Source organism: Terrapene carolina, unplaced genomic scaffold, assembly GCF_002925995.2.
Source record: "Terrapene carolina triunguis isolate 2854851 unplaced genomic scaffold, T_m_triunguis-2.0 Scaffold112, whole genome shotgun sequence".
NCBI lineage: Eukaryota > Metazoa > Chordata > Testudines > Emydidae > Terrapene > Terrapene triunguis.
In genome coordinates, this window is record NW_020664463.1 from 14655629 (window position 1) to 14676168 (window position 20540).

Here is a 20540-nt window from a genome sequence, read left to right on the forward strand (position 1 = left end):
GTTTACTGTGTATCTTCTAGACTAATACCTAGCTTTACTTCAATAGGCAGCTTTGCATATACACACACACAGACTGAGGCTAGGTCTACACTACAGCGGACTTCCGACCTAAGATACGCAACTTCAGCTACGTGAATACCGTAGCTGAAGTTGCGTATTTTAGGTCGGCTTACCTGGCGGTGAGGACGCAGGAAAGTCGACCGCTGCCGCGCTGCCGCCGACTCCGCTACCGCCTCTTGTCGAGGTGGAGTTCCGGAGTCGACGGTAGAGCCATCAGGGATCGATTTTACCGCGTCCTCACGAGACGCGGTAAGTCGATCCCCGATAAACCGATTGCTACCCGCCGGATCGGCGGGTAGTGAAGACGTAGCCTAATGTATTATCGTAATACATCTCATGCAAGGTATTGTATTTTCCTAATAAAACAAGTTGTTTTTAATATATTTGATACAAAAGTAGGGTGAAAATCAGGAAAAAAAACAAAATACTTTATAAAACTTAGGATTTTTTGGTAAAAATTGGTTTAATCTGAAAACTAAGGGGCTTAACAATAATGGAAATCCTTTCCCAAAGATTTCATTCTATCAATTAATTTGATAGAGGACATAATCTCTCTCCTTTTCAATTTAGCTATGTTAGGATGGAAGCTAATAAAACTATTATTTAGGCATGAAATTCACCTAGTGTGCAGAGGGCGACCTCAAGGCAATATGTACGTCTCTCCTAGGGCCTATGTAGGGGAGCTGTGGATAGAGCAGCTGTGCAAAAATTAGTTGTGCCCCCTGTGATGCTGGCAAGCCAGATACCAGCTCATGCCAGGTTCCCTAGACTTAAATTGAATACTGAAAAATGAATAGATGAAAACCTGTCTGGCTCACCTGTGTGTTAGTATTGCTAAAATAATACACCTCTACCCCGATGTAATGCGATCCGATATAACACAAATTCGGCTATAACGTGGTAAAGCAGTGCTCCGGAGGGGCGGGGCTGTGCACTCCAGCAGATCAAAGCAAGTTTGATATAACGCGGTTTCACCTATAACACGGTAAGATTTTTTTGGCCCCTGAGGACAGCATTATATCGGGGTAGAGGTGTACTAGGCTTATGAAAATGTGTTTAGACTTTATGAAATGCTTGTAAGTTGCTGCGTGCATGAATCTCACTTAAAACATGGGATACAGATACTATAAGGTAATATTGAAAGTTCTCTAACGGTAAAAGTTTCTCTGAAACTGTAAAAGCACCAGGAAAGAAGCATTACCAAGTGTGAAATACTAGTTTATCACAGGAGGTATTCTCTCCAGCCCAAGAAAAGAAGGTCCATAGACACCAGACCAGTGGTTCTCAAACTTTTGTACTGGTGACCCCTTTCACATAGCAAGCCTCTGAGTGCAACCCCCCCTTATAAATTAAAACCACTTTAATATATTAACACCATTCTAAATGCTGGAGGCAAAGCAGGGTTTGGGGTGGAGGCTGACAGCTCACGATGTTATACCAAGAAAATAAAAACCAGCAGGATCTTATTAAAGGGGATAAGGCAATATGCCGTGTTTATTGTAACTACAAAAAGAATCAGAGTAAGCAATCAGTTATAGCTATAACATCTCATTCACTCACACACACAAGTTCTGCAAGGTTGTTATAGTTACCAGCCTAGGACTTGCTCATGCCAAGTCACTGGCCAGGTGGCCTGGACACGAGGGTGGAGCAGGGCCTTGTCAGATGCTCCTGGAGGTTGGTTTGCAGAATCAGACCCAAAGTCCTCAGTCTTCAGGGTCTGTTTTTATAGTGATTTATCCTCATAAAAGTTTATAGGGTTTGCTTCATCATGCTGTTCTCAAGTTTGAAGTGATAATCACTGTTCTCACATTTGAGGTGATAGTCAATCACGCAGATGGCACAGCAATGACAAAATGACAATGTTATCTTGTTCTTCAGCCCTCCTGTCCTTGGGGCAAGTATGCCCTCAGGGTTATCGGGCTCTCTCGTCCACTGCATTCTTCAGCCAAATGGTCTTATTTTAAGGCTGGCACCTCAACCTTTAATTTTTCATTCCTCATTCAAACATACAATCCCACTCCCACTCCAACGCACAGGACTCTTTCTCGCATATTTCTTTCTAATGATCAGGCCAAATTCTGGGGTCTGCTGTGGAGTCACTCTTTCTTACATTTCCTATACCAGTTATCAATCTAGTCCTACAACGACCCCCCCATGCAATAACCTCACAACCCACTGAGGGGTCCCGACCCCCAGTTTGAGAACCCCTGCACCAGACAAAGCATCACAGGAAAAAAAGACTGTTGATTGCTCCCCTCATGCCCATGAAGAGGAGACATGCATGAAGACTCATCCCATCAGCTTGAACTCTGGGAAAAGAGAATAAAAATCTCTGACAGGAAGAAATTGGGTCTTTACGCTGCTTGGATTCTGAGGGGCAAGGCTTACTAAGCATAAGCAAAAGATCACGAGTGCTTGGCCTGGGTTAGCCCTAAAGGACATACAGAGCTCGCTTATTACAGCAACTTCTATCACCTTTTGGAGCCTAAGACTGTCACTCATGTGTGTGTGTGTGTGTTTAAATGCTTTAACCTTATAAATAACTCTTTTTCTTAGTTAATAAATCATTAGTTTACTACACAATTGGGTACAAGTGTTGTCTTTGATATAGGATCTAAAAGTGCAATTGACTCATAAGTGACTGGTCCTCTGGAACTGGGAGTAACCTGAATATTTGTGGGTTGGGGTTTTGTTTTTGTTTTTTTTTTTGACTGCTTGTTTTTTGAATGTAAGGGACCATCTATCACAAAGGCAAGCTTACAGGATGGCAAGATGCAGAAGAGTAATGCAGGGGACTGTCTGACTCTGTTAAGGTTGCTATAGTGCAGGGGTTGGCAACCTGCAGCATGCGTGCCAAAGACGGCACGCAAGCAGATTTTTGATGGCACGCTGCTGCCTGCCGGGGTCCTGGCCCCACTCAGCCCCCCCGCCCACTGATTTATCCTGCGGGGGCAGGAGGCAGAAGCTTGGTCATGCCAGCAGCCAAGCTCCCCTCTCCCCCACTTTTTCCCCCAGCATGGTGCTTTCCTGCCCCTCCCCCTCCCTGCCGATTGCCCTTGGGAGGGGGCGGGGGATCAGAGCTGAGCCACAGCGTGCTTGCTGCTACAGGGAGGAGGCAGAGAAGAGGTGGGGACAGGGCATATCCCCTCCAGCCCCCTGCCCTGACCCCCATGAGCCGAGCACCCCCATGAGCCAAGCACCCGAGCCCTCTGCCCTGACCCGAACCCACACACACACACACACACACACAGCCCTCTGCCTTGACCCCCCCACACACACAGACACACAGCCCTCTGCCCTGACCCCTGCACCCCCTCACACACCTCCAGCCCCTGTTCTGACTCCTGCACCCCCACACCCTATGCCCTGACTCTTGCATCCCCCCCACATCCTCATCCCCACCCTGAGCACCAAACAGGAGCTCCTGCACCCCCGGTCTGGGGTCCCGGCTGCCGGCCCCTTGCCAGCTGGGATCACGCAGGCCCCGCTCAGCCCGCTGCTGAACTAGGTGAATGGAACCCCAGGCCAGCTGTGGGCTGAGTGGGCCAGCGGCGTAAGATCAGCATTTTAATTTAATTTTAAATTAAGCTTCTTAAAAATTTTGAAAACCTTGTTTACCTTACATACAACTATAGTTTAGTTATATAATATAGACTTATAGAGAGAGACCCTCTAAAAAACATTAAAATGTATTACTGGCACGCGAAACCTTAAGTTAAAGTGAATAAGTGAAGACTCAGCACACCACTTCTGAAAGGTTGCCGACCCCTGCTATAGTGCCTGAGGAGTTCACACTTGATACTTGGTTGGTGAAAAATAAGTACAGAACTCACAACCAGTTTGGAGTTTGTGCCCTGATTTTTAACAGTCTGCCCTGAGGTTGGTACTCATGTGTGTGAGCCACTCCAGATAGTGTGTATAGTAGGGGTGTTAAGCTATGAAGCATTCCTCTGCACCATTTCCCAAATCTCTGCAATAGGGCTGGGTTTAGAAAGGATGACAAATCTATGGTTGTAGAGGATCTCTGGGTGCACTCCAACACCTTTTAGGACTAGGCCTAAAATGTAATTTCAACAAATTAAAACCATTTTGGTAGCAATAGCTGCAAAGTGCTGAATTTTTTTCCCCTTTACAAATGCATCCTTTAGTGCAAGAAAAGACTTTCATGCAGATTTCCTGCAGTGGCTCACATTTCCAATTGTTTATAGCATTTTATAAGTGGGGTTGCATTTACCAGCCTAAACAAGATTTGGCCATTGAAAATCTATAACTTAAAGACCAAACTATGAATCTTTATCTCAAATGTTATTTCTGTTGTAACATAAGGGTATAAAAGCCACTAAAGATACAGACAGACACCTAAATGCCTTTGAAAGCAAATGTCTTAGAAAAAGACTACGTATTAAATAGAATGTATATGACAAGTCTCATAATTTGTTAGAGATTCAATAACCCCTTATATCTAAAGTTATCCAGAAAAGAAAATGGAAATATTTGGGATATGTTGAGACTGAAGCCAGAGCATCTGCCGTGGTAGGCATGCCATTGGGCAGCTGGAAGAATGTGCAAAAGAGGCCGACTGAAAAAACCTCTCTGTCAAACAGTAGACAGACGAGAGAATGTATGGGACTTGATATGCAAAGAGCAGCCCAGGATAGACAGGGATGAAAGACTCTTCTTGTTCATGCCCTAAGCAGTGTTTGATTGTATAGGAAGGATTCAGAGTATCTCAGTCCAGGGTGTGCTTTCATAGGTATGAACACATCTTGGGTGCATTCATGAAATGTCTGAAGATGTCTTAATTACACAAGACGTATGGATATAGTCCCTATAGGAATACTTGGCACTTAACACCTTTTGACACACTTAGCATTAATGGATAAATTGTCCCACGGCCCCTTATCAGATGGTATTATTATTATATGTTAGATGGGGAAACCAAGGCACAGAGAAGTAAAATGACTTGAATAACACAAGAGCAATTAGAACACAGGGATTCCTGGCTCCCAATGGTGTGGAGGCTACACAACCTCTCTACATATACAAATGTTTAGTAAAACCTACAATATTGTAAAGAAGTTTAAAATCTTATTGAATTGCCTTTGACCCATTATATTAAGTATTAAATACTGTGCCTTAAAAACCAAGAAACAAGTTGTAGTTATCGCCAAGTGTCTGTCACAATATTTTTCATATAGCTATTAAATGGGGCATTGCTGTTCTTTTGGGAGGTGTGTAAGGTATTTTGGAACAAGGCATTTTAGAATTGTGCAGCTTTAATGTGCCAAGGCCAACAGTATAAAAATATATCCTTGTGTGTGTCTGATAACTGCGAGGCTTTCACAAGAGAAAACACAGGAATCTAACTATAAATAGCAACTTAACTAAAAACAGAACTGGCAGGCTACAGTTTTTGAACAGGAGCAATGTTAATATGCTCATCAGATATTGGAAAGACTCCAAACTGGAAAAGGAAAGCTGCAGTGCAACACTTCCTCTGCCTGGAAAAATGATCAGGAATGGCTGAACGAATAAGTCCAGAGAAGTTTTTGTTATCAGATAGTAGAGGCCAGGTTAAGGAGAGTGATTGTACCTGTTGATTAAATCAAAATGTAATATTGCAGATAACAGCTCCTCCCTGGGATTATTTTTCCCTCATCCTTAATTATAAAGTAAAAAGGTAACAGACAGGTGGTATTTTGAATTAACATTAATTTCAACTGAATTCAGCAAGAAAGATTGATAGCAGTGAATCCAAACCAAGTTAGAGTTACGTTAACTGGGCTGATTCAGCCCTTTGCCCTCAACCAAGAAGTGTATTAAGCTAAAGCAAACCCAGGCCACTTTTACTTCTGAATGAGAGCCTCCACACAGGGAGTTGATGCACTTGAAATTTATGTTTAGTTAGTTTGCATTAACTTCCTGTGTAGCCAAGCTCTTAGGTATGCTGGGCCTAGGCCACTGAGCACCTTGAAGATAAGGACAGAGACTTTGAACTTGACTCACTAAACATAATAGAACTTGACTCTTTGGAAACCTTCTGAATGAAAAGCACTAGAGAAAATAGTCTGTTAAAACAAAATCCAAGTTATGAACAGAACAGTTCAATCGTATAACAAAGTTTTTTAAAAAAAAGTCATATCAGGCTAAGTTCACTGTTTAAATGGCTGTTCCTAATGTGACCAAAAATAGAGCCATGTAGGAAATGCCATTTAAACAGTCAAACTAAATAATATATAATTGGGGCTAACCTGATTTCTTTCCCCCAGTTCAGAAGTCAGGCATGGATTTATAAACCTTAGGAGAGAATTGATTTACCCCTTAATTATGACTTTTTTAATGTGATCATTTAAATGGCTAAAGTTTTTCTACAACGTTTTCCCCCCCAGCTGGAGCCCTCATCTCCCCTCCTCCCCCTTGCACTCCGAACCCTTTGGCCCCACTCCCGCCACATGAATTTTGTTGTGTGCACCAATATGGAGGTGATGTGTCTCACACATGGTGCACATAAAATTAATTCCGCACATAAGCAGGAAAAATTTGAGGGAATGCTGCTTCTTACATACATGAAATTATAGATGTGGCTGGTCTGAAGATTCCACAGTTATATAATAGAAAAAAAATGTATTCATACAGAAACTTGTGGAAGAATCTTTTGGCTTGAAACCTCAAAAACTGATGGCTTAAAATGTGACCAGAGATGGGTCAAAAACAATGTTTTTCATTGTTAGGGATTTAATATTTGGATTAGCCAGCCAATTAGTAAACTAATGAGCCTTGTTTGTAGAAGAGCTACTGTATTTTTAGCACAATAGGAAGTAAGGCTCCAGTGTACCAAGGCGCAGTGTACTGTGAATTTCCATTGGGAAATTTTTAAATGACAGTGTGGCATGGAGTGGAGATGTGGCCTCATCAGAAATGGAGTTCATTTTGACTACACTAAGCAAATTCTCTTCATAAGGACATGTAAAACTTTTTAGAACATTCCTACATAATGCACATATTTCTTAAACTGAGTTAGTCTCTCCAGAGTCACAAATAAAAGTCTCACAGAAAATAATGGGATTCTGAACACAGTAATCTTTGTATTTAAATGTATTTACTTCCAACTAACAAAGCCATTAGCAAGGTAAGGTCTCTACTCCATTCCACAGCTTCATTCTGCTCTGTCCTTCATTTAGCAACAAGCTCAATACTCTCTTGACCCTTCCCCTTATTTAAGGCATGCATTATAGCTATTAGTGTTTATAGTTACCACTAGAGGTCAGATGTTTACCAGTGTCATTAATTCTCAATACCAGACTGTTTGAAAATATAGCCACAAGCTAGTTAAGTTTGTCTTACATATGCAAAGGTTATGAGCTGCACCTTTAAGAGTTAGAATACATAACAGGAGACTAGAATTCAAAGAGTTAGCAGAGCAAATTCTTATGGAGTCATGATTCCACTGCAATTTCTCTCTGTACTTGGCATCCGCGTCCATTCACAGTACCTCACTCTCTGTCTCCCAAGGGGACTACATTAAATAAAGGCCCAAGGAAGCCCTCTTAAAACATTGTTTTTAAATGCCGCTTGGTCTCTCTGTAAAGTTTTAAAAACAAGATGGACTATCTTAGTTTAAAAAAAAAATCTATATTAATCACTCAAACCACCATGCAAATAACCATATTAAACACTTCTGTGATTTTAATCATAACTTCTGTGGTAAACTGCCATATTTGGCATCATTACTGTAGTCCTGAGGATTGATTGTCCATTGCCATGGACCTTGTGTAGTGATTTCCATCAGTGCAAAGTGGGTATTATACCCATGATAATGGAGAATCATGCCCCTTGGGTTCTTTTTTTACAAAGTAGAGCTGTTGTGACTGATAGACTAGCTAATAATGTGTTCAGAAGTGAGTTAGAGAAACCAAGAACTGAGTTTACTAAAATAAGATTAGACCAATTAATTGAAGCAGCACAAGTAGGTGACAGATCATTGCAACTGTGTCTGATTCTATATGAATTCCACCCACACTATACTGCTCCTGCAAGACATCAAGCTACAAACATCAAACTCTTGAAAAAATATTCATTGAATGGTCACATGCTGATGTCACAGGTATATATTAGGCACTATAGTCAATTTGATAGAGACAAGGTGGGTGTGGCAAATCTTTCATTGGACCAACTTCTGTGGGTGGGTGGGAGAGACAAACTTTCGAGCTTACACAGAGCTCTTCTTCAGGTGTAAGTTCAAAAGCTTGTCTCTCCCACCCACAGAAGTTGGTCCAATAAAAGATATTACCTCACCCACCTTATCTCTCTAATATCCTAGGAGCAGCTACACCAACACTGCATGCAGTCAATTTAGTACAACCACAAAAACAACTAAATATGGGTTTTCTCTCCCACCAAAAAGAAAAGCTGCTTCACATACATAGCCCTCCCAGGAAAAGTTTTGTGACATGACTTCCTTCCACAGGTCTAAGCAAAGGTAGGATTTGTTTCTTTCTATGGGAAACTTCATTGAGAGGAATGATCAGTTATCTTTGCTAGTTAGTAATTAAGTAAACAGCTGAGCCAGATAGGTTTTTGCTTTCCCAAAATGGCTTCTACTGCTAAAGTCAGAGGGGAAAAAAGCTCTAGACTTTCCGGACAGAGGACTTCCCATGTTTCTAGTATGCTCTCTTTCATAGTCCTCTGAATACTTCATAACTAGTTCCAAGGATTACCATCATTCTTCTTCTTTGTTTCTTTCAGGCCAAAGGCTCCTTTCACTTCTGTAGGATGTTTGGGAAAGAGGCGAGGGAATCCTTGCCCATCTTCTTTTGGACTCCAGCTCACTTTAAAATGGCTTCTGAGGGAGTCCACCTGGTATGTTAGCTGCACAAATACCATCCATCAGGACAGTCTTTGAAACTTACTAATACTCTTCCTCCTGCACTAACTTTACTCAGAATGTAATAAGTTTCCATACAGGGGACAGCCATTATGGTCCTTTTAGGAGCTTAACTTGTTCATTGGTGTCAGGGCAAGTGGAATTCGTCCTGACTTTCGCTGGTTTCGGTGAGTGGAGAATCACTCCCAAAAAGAAAGAGTGAGAGGGACTGCAGGGTAAAGACATAGGCCAACATTTTCAAAAGTAACTAATCATTTTTGAGTACCAGCTAGAAAATGCCTTAAAGGGGACTTCCACCCTCTGAAAATCAGGCCTCTTTAATATTTCTCAATTTGGGAGACAAATCACTATCTGCTTTTGAAAAATCTTGACCGCAATGTATTGTCTGTAACTGTTTAATTTCATCACTGATTTAGGCCTCTGAAGGAGATTGATTGAAGCATATTTAAGTGGCCCAATATTTGAAAGAGATACTTGGTGAAAACAAGTACTTATTCCATTAGCCTCTGTCATAAGGGAGTTGTAAGCATGCAGACTCACCCCTGCAGCACCTCCTGCTGGTCTCTCAGGGAATTAGCTTGTTTCCAGCCTTGGAGCACCCTCTGCAGGCCAGTGTCCCACTGCCGCTTGGCCCCCCATGTCCCTTTCTGGACTCCAGTACCCCTTTATCTGGGATGCTGCCCCCTGGCCATACACCCCTCAGTCTCAGGATCTCCCCTCCCTGGGAACCTCCACCCCCTATCCCCACCTCACCCCAGTCATAGGCTACTGCCAGTCACTAACTCGCCCCCGCACCCTGGGGCAGACTGCAGTGTCAGCCACTCATCATAGGCAAGGTTGGGTCTGAACCTGCTGCCTCTCTCTGCAACTCAGTGCCTCTATGGAGCCTTGGACAAGGCCCCACAGCCTGGGGAGTTGCCAGCCTGGAGCTCCTCTGGCCTTTCCCCAGCCCTGCCTCACTCTAGACACCCTAAGCTTCCCAGCAGCCAGGCCCCTCTCTCTCTGTACTCGGGGCCCACTGCCCTCTTATAAGGGCCAGCTGAGCCCTGATTGGGGCGTGGCCACAGCTGAGCCTGCTTCCCCCAATCAGCCTGGGAACTGCTTGCTCCCAGCCTCAGCCCTCTCCTGGGCTGTTTTAAGCCCTTTTAGGCCAGAGCGGGTGACCACCCCGCTACAGGAATATAGACCAGGAGGCATCATTCAACTTCCCTAGACTGCCAAAGGATTTCCTCAGTTGTCTGAGTCTTAAAACTTGCATTTCACTTAATAGTGTTTACTTTAACAAATAATTATAGGAGTCTGTTCTTTCTTCTTTACACCACACTAATTTTTATTAAAAAATACAGACCACAAAATTTGTGTAAGAGCTCTGATGTTCCCAAATATTTCTGAAGTTTCTGAGTCTTAGCCACAGCTATATTATTCACAGTTGAGCCTTGGCCATTTTGTTAGAAATATTAAGCCTATTTCATAAGGCAAATCAAGTATATGTCCACTTCATTCATTTCTTGAAGTTATAGTTTCCAGTCGAGTGTGGCAGAAGAGGAAAGTAGGGAATGGGGTTAAACGGCGAAATGTATGTAAAGATTTCAAAATCAAATTTAACCAAAATTCAGGAGTTAAGCTCTTAAAAGATATGGAGGCCACATCCAAATTTGAACTTTGTTGGTGTTTGGACCCCTCTCTTAAAACCAAAAATATTGGAGGGAAGGAAACTTACTTTCTCTGCCAATGATTCTGCTCCGGAGAGATGCTGAGCACCCACAACACTCACTAAAGTCAACTGGAGTTATGGATGCTCAGCACCTCTCAGAATCAGGCCATAAATGAGGAGGAGGGCGGTGAAAATTTATAAAAGGTGAATCTTTTTGCTAGACTCTTTTCTCCTAGCGAATGAGTTCAAGAAGGAGGAAAAGACACAGAAGTAGAGCCACCCAAATCACCTCCTACTAGGGAGAAGGAAACACTATTTTTGAAGCTGGTAGAAATTTTTTGAACTTGTGTGTGTGTGTGTGTGTGTGTGTGTGTGCGTGTGGGGAAACAACTCCCACAAACAAATACTCCGTCCGTCCGTCCCCCCCCCGTTTTTTTTTTTCCAAAACTTGACCAAAAATTTCAATGTTTGGTTTTCCCTTTTCTTTCATAATGAAAATAGGAGAACTTAATGGTCTTTTCATCTTATCCAGTCTCCCAATTTTTTTAAACATGTTAAATACGCTCAGCGTGGTCTGATGCAATGTAACTGATGTTGCAAAAGTTGAGTTACTCAGTGCTGCTTACTTAATGCAAATATTTCCATTTACAATGATGCACTCACTATTGCACAGAATGCCATGCTTAGCAGAATCGTCCTGCTACTATTCTGAACTCCTACTGGTAATTCCAGTAATTGGTACAAGATATTCACCAGGTAGTGCGATATTTTATGATATGCAGAAACTGTTGTGCATTTTTGAGTGGGATTGTTTTGGCTGCCTCTCAGCTCCCTGGCATGAAGGTTTGTCTGCTTCTGAGGATGTCCCTGCTGGAGTGGCTACAAGAGAGTACACCTTTCTCTAACTTATTGTTACTGACGCGTGACTGTGTTCTTATTCTGAAGTTAAGTTGAAAAGGGATTGTGATTAGTGGGGATACAATGCATGACTACCTGAGATATTTTCTATGTAGTTTTAACTGGTTAGGGTGCTTTGCAACTTGTGACATCCAGTTTGTTTATAGTATATTTTTTGCCCACCAAGATTTATTGGTTGTTTCTTGGCCTTACTTTTTGGGAGATCATTCTTGTTTATAATCAATGGCTCCTAAACAGTATAAATCACCAGAGAAATACTGCCAGCAAAAACCACATGAACAATTTTTAAGAGTAGAGTGAGTAGAATTAAGAAGATCTCAGCTATAAATATGTCCTCTGCAGTCCTCTGCAGTATCAGCTTCAAATTTGCACCAGACAAGTATAATTAATGAGTTTACCTTTAATTACTTTGATTTATTTTTTTAAATTAAAAGTTAAGTGTTTTCATTCCTAAAGTTGCAAAGCCCCTGTTTATCTAGCTAGGTTTTTATATTTTGTCCATAATCTTGGCATCAGAAGACTAACAGTCTTTGCAAATGAACATCAGTGTTTTAAAGGAACAAGATCACATGACAATTGAATGAAATAATATTAACACTATCCAGTACTCTAGCTTAAGAAAATATTGCTATTCAATTTAAACCAATAATTTTATAAATAAATCTCTTGTTCTTTGACTATAAGAATTGAAAGAGGGTTTAAAGCAGGGGTGGGCAAACTTTCTGGGCCGAGGGCCAGATCTGGGTATGGAAATTGCATGATGGGCCATGAATGCTCATGAAATTGGGGGTTGGGGCACAGGGGGGGTGAGGGCTCCAGCTGGGGATGCGGGCTCTGGGGTGGGGCTGGGCATGAGGGGTTGGGGGTGCAGGAGGGTGCTCCAGGCTGGGACCGAGGGGTTCGGAGGGTGGGAGGGGGATCAGGGCTTGAGCAGGGGTTTGGGGCATGGGAGGGGATCAAAGGTGCAGGCTCTGGGGGGTGCTCACCTCAAGCAGCTCCCAGAAGCAGCAGCATGTCTCCCCTCTGGCTCCTACACAGAGGCACGGCCAGGCGGCTCTGCGCGCTGCCCTGTCCGCAAGCACCACCTCTGCAGCTCCCATTGGCTGTGGTTTCCGGTCAATGGGAGCTGCAGGTGCGGCGATTGGGGCAGTGTGTGGAGCCCCCTGGCTGCCCCTGTGCATAGGAGCTGGAGAGGGGACATGCCACTGCTTCCTGGAGCTGTGCGGAGTGGGGCAAGCCCCCGACCCCGCTCCCCGGCGGGAGCTTGACAGCCGAATTAAAATGTCTGGAGGGCTGGATGTGGCCCCCGGGCTGTAGTTTGCCCACCCCTGGTTTAAATGGTGCTAACATAGTTATCACTTTACTAAATCTTTTTAAATAGATATTAGATAAGAAATTGGATCGACCAATGCCTCTTATAATTGTATATCATCTTCCAGCCTTCCAAGCTGTAGTAATGAGTAATTTAACAGTGGGAAAGAAACTTTGTCACACATTTGTAATTTTTAAGTGTATTTTTCATAGAGACAAAATCTTAGCTTTTATTGAGAAGGATGAAATAATTACCTTTCAAGGGAAATATCTATTCATGTTTCCCAATGTAGCAGGAGAAATGCAAGCATATAAAAATAAATGTAATTTTCTGAAAAATGACTATTAAATTAGATGCTAAAATCACAATTCTCTAATTAAGGACTGATTTTCACAAGCTATTCTGTGCATGTGCTGATCACAGAATCAGGGATTTAGAAGTTAAGTAGTGTTTATATAAATGCTTTGATACATAAAAAGGATCACTTGTCCTCAAAAAAAAATAAAAGTATTAATATCTTGTTAAATTATCAAGATAGTATGGCCAAGATGATGAAACTGAAGATTTTAGGTTGACAAATAATGCTTGTCTTTTGTAATTTTAATAGGAGAAAAGAGATTTATAAAAATGCAGTTATTGTCTATAAATAGATTTACAACTTGAAATGTTTAGACTGAAATGTCTTGTAGGATCTATGTATTGTGGTCTGATTGATCAATGTTATAAGTTATGATTTTGAGATAACTATCTTTTTCTTTGATTTTGACCTATTGTGTAAGTAGTCTTTCCTAATATATGCCAATACTTCATTTTAAAAAATGTTTATTAATCTTGTGTGGTTTGATGCGGTGTATATATTGTTCAGGCTCACATCAAACCGTCACTAGGCAACTTGTGACCAAAGATAGCATCTTTGAAATATTTATTTTGTGTGTGTGCACATGGACATGTGTGTGAGTTTTTGTTTGTTGCAGGTAATTTTTATGTATTTATCTTTTTAGATGGTAAACTTTTTGTAGTGCTAGAACCTCCCAGGTATTTCAGACTCCTAGATTTTAAGATCAGAAGGGACCATTATGATCATTTTACACTGCCCTCCTGCACATTGCAAGCCACAGAACCTCACTCACCCACTCCTGTAATAGACTCATAACCTCTGGCTGAGTCACTGAAGTCCTCAATTTGTGATTTAAAGACTTCAAGTTACAGAAAATCTACCATTTACACTAGTTTAAACTTGCAAGTGACCCATGTCCCTTGCTATAGGGGAAGACCAAAAAATCTCAGAGACACCGCCAATCTGACTGGGGGAAAATTCCTTTCCAATCCCAGATATGGTGATCAGTTAAACCCTGAGCATGTGGGCAAGATCCACCAGCCAGACACCTGATGTAGTAACTCAGAGCCCTCCCCATATAGTGTCCCATCACCAGCCATTGGAGATATGTGCTGCTAGCAGTCAGACCAGCTACATGCCATTGTAGGCAGTCTCATCATACACTTATTAAGCTCAGTCTTGAAGCCAGTTAGATTTTTTGCCCCCACTGCTCACCTTGGAAGGCTGTTCCAGAACTCCACTTCTCTGATGGTTAAAAACCTTCATAAACTTGTTGATGGACGGTTTATATCCATTTGTTCTTGTGTCCATATTAGTACTTAACTTAAATAACTCCTCTTCCTCCCTGGTATTTATCCCTCTGATGTATTTATAGAGAGCAATCATATCTCCTCTCAGCCTTTTTTTCTTCTTTTGGGTAGGCTAAACAAGCCAAGCTCTGAGTCTCCTCTCATAAGGTAGGTTTTCCATTCCTTGGATCAGCCTACAAGCCCTACTCTGCACTGCTCCAGTTTGAATTCATCTTTCTTAAACATGGGAGACCAGAATGGTAGTATTCCAGATGAGGTCTCAGCAGTACCTTGTACAATGGTACTAACTAGGGCTGTCGATTAACTGCAGTTAACTCACGCGATTAACTCAAAAAAAATTAATCATGATTAATCGCAGTTTTAATCACAATAGATTTAAACAATAGAACATCAATTGAAATTTATTAAATATTTTGGATGTTTTTCTACATTTTCACATATATTGTATTCTGTGTTGTAATTGAAATCAAAGTGTATATTTTTATTACCAATATTTGCTCTGTAAAAATGTTAAACAAAAGAAATAGTATTTTTCAATTCACCTCACACAAGTTCTGTAGTGCAATCTCTTTGTCGTGAAAGTGCAACTTACAAATGTAGACTTTTTTTTGTTATATAACTGCACTCAAAAACAAAGCAATGTAAAACTTCAGAGTCTACATGTCCACTCAGTCCTACTTCTTGTTCAGCCAATCACTCAGACAAACAAGTTTATTTACATTTACAGGAGATACTGCTGCCCTCTTCTTATTTACAGTGTCACCAGAAAGTGAGAACAGACATTCGCATGGCACTTTTGTAGCCGGCTTTGCAAAGTATTTATGTGCCAGATATGCTAAACATTCGTAGGCCCCTTCATGCTTCGGCCACCATTCTGGAGGATATGCTTCCATGCTGATGATGCTCATTAAAAAAATAATGCATTAATTATATTTGTGACTGAACTCCTTGGGGGAGAATTGTATGTCCCCTGCTCTGTTTTATCCGCATTCTGGCATTATTTCATGTTATACAGCCGAGTCTCATCTTACGCTGGGGTTATGTTCCGCTGTCAGTGCGTAAAGCGAAAATCACGTATAGTCAAAATTACATTGAGTGTAATGGTGGGCAGAATCTCCTGCACTAGAGGTACAGTATTTAAATTGTTATTTTTCTCTTTTTTTTTTTTGCCAACCACGCAAAGCTGAATTTGCGCATGTTAAATGCGCGTAAGATGAGACTCGCCTGAAGTAGTCTCAGATGATGACTCAGCACATGCTGTTCATTTTAAGAACACTTTCACTGCAGATTTGACAAAACGCAAAGAAGGTTCCAATGTGAGATTTCTAAAGATAGCTACAGCACTTGACCCAAGATTTAAGAATCTGAATTGCCTTCCAAAATCTGAGAGGGACGAGGTGTGGAGCATGCTTTCAGAAGTCTTAAAAGAGCAACACTCTGATGCGGAAACTACAGAACCCGAACCACCAAAAAGGAAAATCAACCTTCTGATGGTGACTCAGATAATGAAATATCTGACTCAGATAATGAATATGTGTCGGTCCGCACTGCTTTGGATGGTTACCGAGCAGAACCCGTCATCAGCATGGACGCATGTCCCCTGGAATGGTGGTTGAAGCATGAAGGGACATATGAATCTTTAGTGCATCTGGCACGTAAATATCTTGTGACACTGGCTACAACAGTGCCATGTGAATGCCTATTCTCACTTTCAGGTGACACTGTAAATAAGAAGAGGGCAGCATTATCTCCTGTAAATATAAATAAACTTGTTTGTCTGAGCGATTGGCTGATCAAGAAATAGGACTAAGTAGACTTGCAGGCTCTAAAATTTTACATTGTTTTATTTTTGAATGCAGTTATTTTTGGTACATAATTCTACATTTGTAAATTCAACTTTCAGGATAAAGAGCTTGCACTACAGAACTTGTATTAGGTGAATTGAAAAATACTATTTCTTTTGTTTTTTACATTGCAAATATTTGTAATAAGAAATAAATATAAAGTGAGCAGTGTACACTTTGTATTCTGTGTTGTGTTTGAAAAAGTAAAAAACATCAAAAAATATTTAAATAAATGATATTTTCTTATTGTTTAACAGTACGATTAATCGTGATTAATTTTTTTAATTGCTTGACAGCCCTAGTAACACTTCCCTGTCTCCCCTGATGCATCCTAGGACTGCATTAGCCTTTTTCACAGCCACATCACATTGGTGACTCATAGTCATCCTGTGACCAACCAGGTCTTTCTCCTGCTCTGTCATTTCGAACTGATACAGCCCCAGTTTATAGCAAAAATTCTTGTTAGTCCTTAAATACATGACCTTGCACTTTGCACTATTAAATTTCATCCCATTTCTATTACTCCAGTTTATAAGGTCTCCAGATCAGGAACCATTTGCTTATAGCAGTAAGAAATATGTCTCTTCATGACCATTATTTAATTTAAATTCATTACCAGTATCAACCTCTCAGTATGCACAAAAGCAATAACAAAGAGAACATGAAACAGGAGTTTTATGATTGCAATAAGGGCTTTGTAAAAATACAAGTTATTTATGGTGCTGAGAAGAGGGAGGAAGGCGTAGAGAATAAGAAAGAGCTACAATAGTTAGACTACAGGTAAACCTAAGTAATATGATGGATGAGGACGATAAACTCATCCAGAAAGAAGCATACCAAAAAGTTATGTGACCTACTGAGAAGCTACTGAAGAGTACCAGCACATGAGGCCATGCGAATTGCATCATGCTGAAAGGAACCTGTGCATTTCTCCTAATAACTTGCTGCTATTGGTAAATGGCAAGAAAAGCAACTGTTATCAGTTAAGTGTTTCCCACAATTGCTGGATACCATAGAGTGTGTGTGTGTTCTAATATAGTTTTGTGCAAAATACGTGTCATTTATATGTATGCAGAAGGACAGCAAAAGGTGTATTCACCAATTGTGAGACTTAAGTGGTGCATAGACCTTGTGCAGGTACTCTGCACAGTGGTGAATTTAACCAATTATGATTAGAAAGCAGATTATTAATATTAAATGTATTTTTCATAGAAACTGCAGCAATTAACTGCACTTTGACTAGTGGCAAGGAATTGAACTGAGCCACTATTCATCAGAGGGGTAGCCGTGTTAGTCTGTATCCACAAAAACAACGAAAAGTCTGGTGGCACCTTAAAGACTAACAGATTTATTTGGGCATAAGCTTTTGTGGTTTAAAAAATCCACTTCTTCAGTTGCATGGAGTCACAAGCTTTTGTGGGTAAAAAACTCAGTTCTTCAGATGCATGGAGCCACTATTGATTACATCATGTTGCCATTCTTCGATAGCCCCTTAATTTTCTGCAGAATTACCCGGCTTTTTTGCTAGCTGCTGTTTCCAATATACACAACATTCAACACTGTAATAAGTTTTTCATCACTGTGGTCTTCTAAAGCTGTGGAAGCTGAGGGAAAATGGTAACATAAATACAAAAATAAATTATGACGTACACCATGAACAAATTCTGATGTTGCAATATCTTTGTGAAAAAAGAAACTTGTAGAAACCTGCAACTTAGTTTGTAGGTTTATCAAGGACTTGTCATAGTAAAATGAGTCATGTGAGCATGAGATAATCTTTCTTAGTATCAGAAGGGTAGCCATGTGAGTCTGTATCCACAAAAAACAATGAAGAGTCTAGTGGCACCTTAAAGACTAACAGATTTATTTGGGCATAAACTTTTGTGGGTAAAAGAACCCACTTCTTCAGATGCATGGCTCTCATAATCTTGGAAAGGTTTTCTTTTATCAGCACTGATCAGCCATAAGACCATTTCTGATCTGATACACGCCTGTATATTTGCTATACTGGGATAGTATTGTCTTCCAAAAGGAGTGTTAGGATGGATAAGCATGCTCAATGTGCCTTTGCTCTATCAATATGAAAAAAAAGGCATGTTTTGGGGGGGGAGGGGGAAAGTTAGGTTTTAAACCTACACTCCAATTATTTGCATACTCTTGTTGGAAACCATTGTGGCATATACCTACCTGATGCAACATGTTCCACACACTAGCTGAAATAATCCACGCATGAGCTTCCTCAGAGTAATAATTACTAGGGACCTGTCTACAAGTGATTTCTAAACCTCTTACAACCAACTAGTGCAAGATTCAACATTTGCAGACGTCACGTGGAATATTAATTCTTCTAAAGTATTTTGGATACATTCGCCAATTCTTAACAATCAGACTTTTTCTTAAACTTGTGACAGATATAATCTGGACAAAAATATTCATGTAAGAGAAATAACTGAATAAAAATTAAAATATATACATTGGAAAGAGTCTTCATTTCATTAAGTTGTGACAGACGAAAACCCCAGTAACAAAATGTTGCATTACAAATTGGTCAAATATGCTGATCTACATGCAATTTGTTAATGTTGCAGTCACAAATTGGATATGAGAAATGGGGAAAATATATGTAGTATTTCTGCTCATAAAGATGTTGGATATGCTGTTTAGACTCTGCAGTTCCTGCCAAAATTTAACATTATGTGAGAAATAATCTATTTTACTTATGAGAGTCTTTGTTATGGCCAATTAAAAAAAAATTAGGAAGCCCTGTCTGCACTAGACAACCAAAAAAGAGGCACATTGTATATTAAAAATGGACCTGCCCCAGATTTGACAGAACAAACAGCAACACATAGTTTAGGTAGTGTTGTTCTTATAAAGCCCAGTTCTACAAGGTGCTCCGCACCTTCTAGGAGCAGCCAGCACATTGCAAGCTTGTGCCACGAAATGCCTGTTTTCCCCAATTATACACTTTTTGTGCAGAGTCCTGAATTTACTCTTTATTCTATATATTTCTATATCATTGTTTCAAGACCTAATATCTGCTACATTGTTGATTTTTAAAATTGCCATCAGAAATATTGTGTTAGGGAGCTGCTGCTCGTGACCCAGTGGTTCAGGCTTCTGTCAGGACCAGCCAAGTTATTAATGTTGGAAAGTTGGCTAGTGCACAAGTCTAACCACTTGTTTGATAATGTGTTACAAAATGTTGATCTGTATTAACTGACTACAACACTAATTATGGCTTATTAGCTCAATTCAGGTTTTCTTTTTAAATCAGTAAATATGTAGTGATGTCAGATTTCTTAAATTTAATAAACATTTAGCTGATGGATTTTAAGGGTATTTAATAAGGTTAATAACATGTATTTAAACTCAAACAGGTACTTATCTGATCAAATTAACAATCTGCACTGCAAAACTTCTGTAAATATGTAACTATCCCAAAGACAAATAGGCTCCAAAGGAATGAATATGGTCTTTAGATTAAATAAACATTTTAAATGCAGAATATTTTTAATGTATTTATTATACACATTTTTAGGGTACCTGTCACTGTCGTTTGAGCATCGTGAATGCAATTTACCAAAAACAAGAAAACACTTCCCCAATTAGGACTCAATAATCTCTATCCCTACACCTCTGATAACACAGTCATCTTCAGGAAATCACATGTACAGGATAGTCAGCTAAGAGACTAGTTGTCACCAGAAATCCAACATCTATGGTTAGGAGAAAGTCTAAACACTCTTGCATTTCCCCCTAAAAATGACAAAATGCTGACTGATGTAGCTGTCTTAGAAGTAAATTCCAGAACTGACAGTCTATAGGACTGCATCTACAATAAGCTTTTTCTGAAATGTTCCTATGGTTGCTGTACAACTCCATTGGTCAGAGCATTCATCCAGACTGATCATCTAACCCTATTCAGAGAATGACGTACTATTGTTTCCTTAAAGGTCAGTCAAGGAACTGAAAATGAGTTTTCCCCCATCCCCATTGACCACAACTACCTGGGCAGATCAAACGGGGAGAATAGGTCTCATTTTACTTATTTCAGACACACAATCAACTCTTAAAAACTAATATACTGTAATTTTCTATCTGTGGAAAGCTTTAGCCAGCTTGGGTTGAATAAGCTATCCTTATAAGCTTCAAAAATAAATAGGACTGAATAAAAAGCACATCTATTCAGACATCTCTTTATGGAAATGGGCCCTG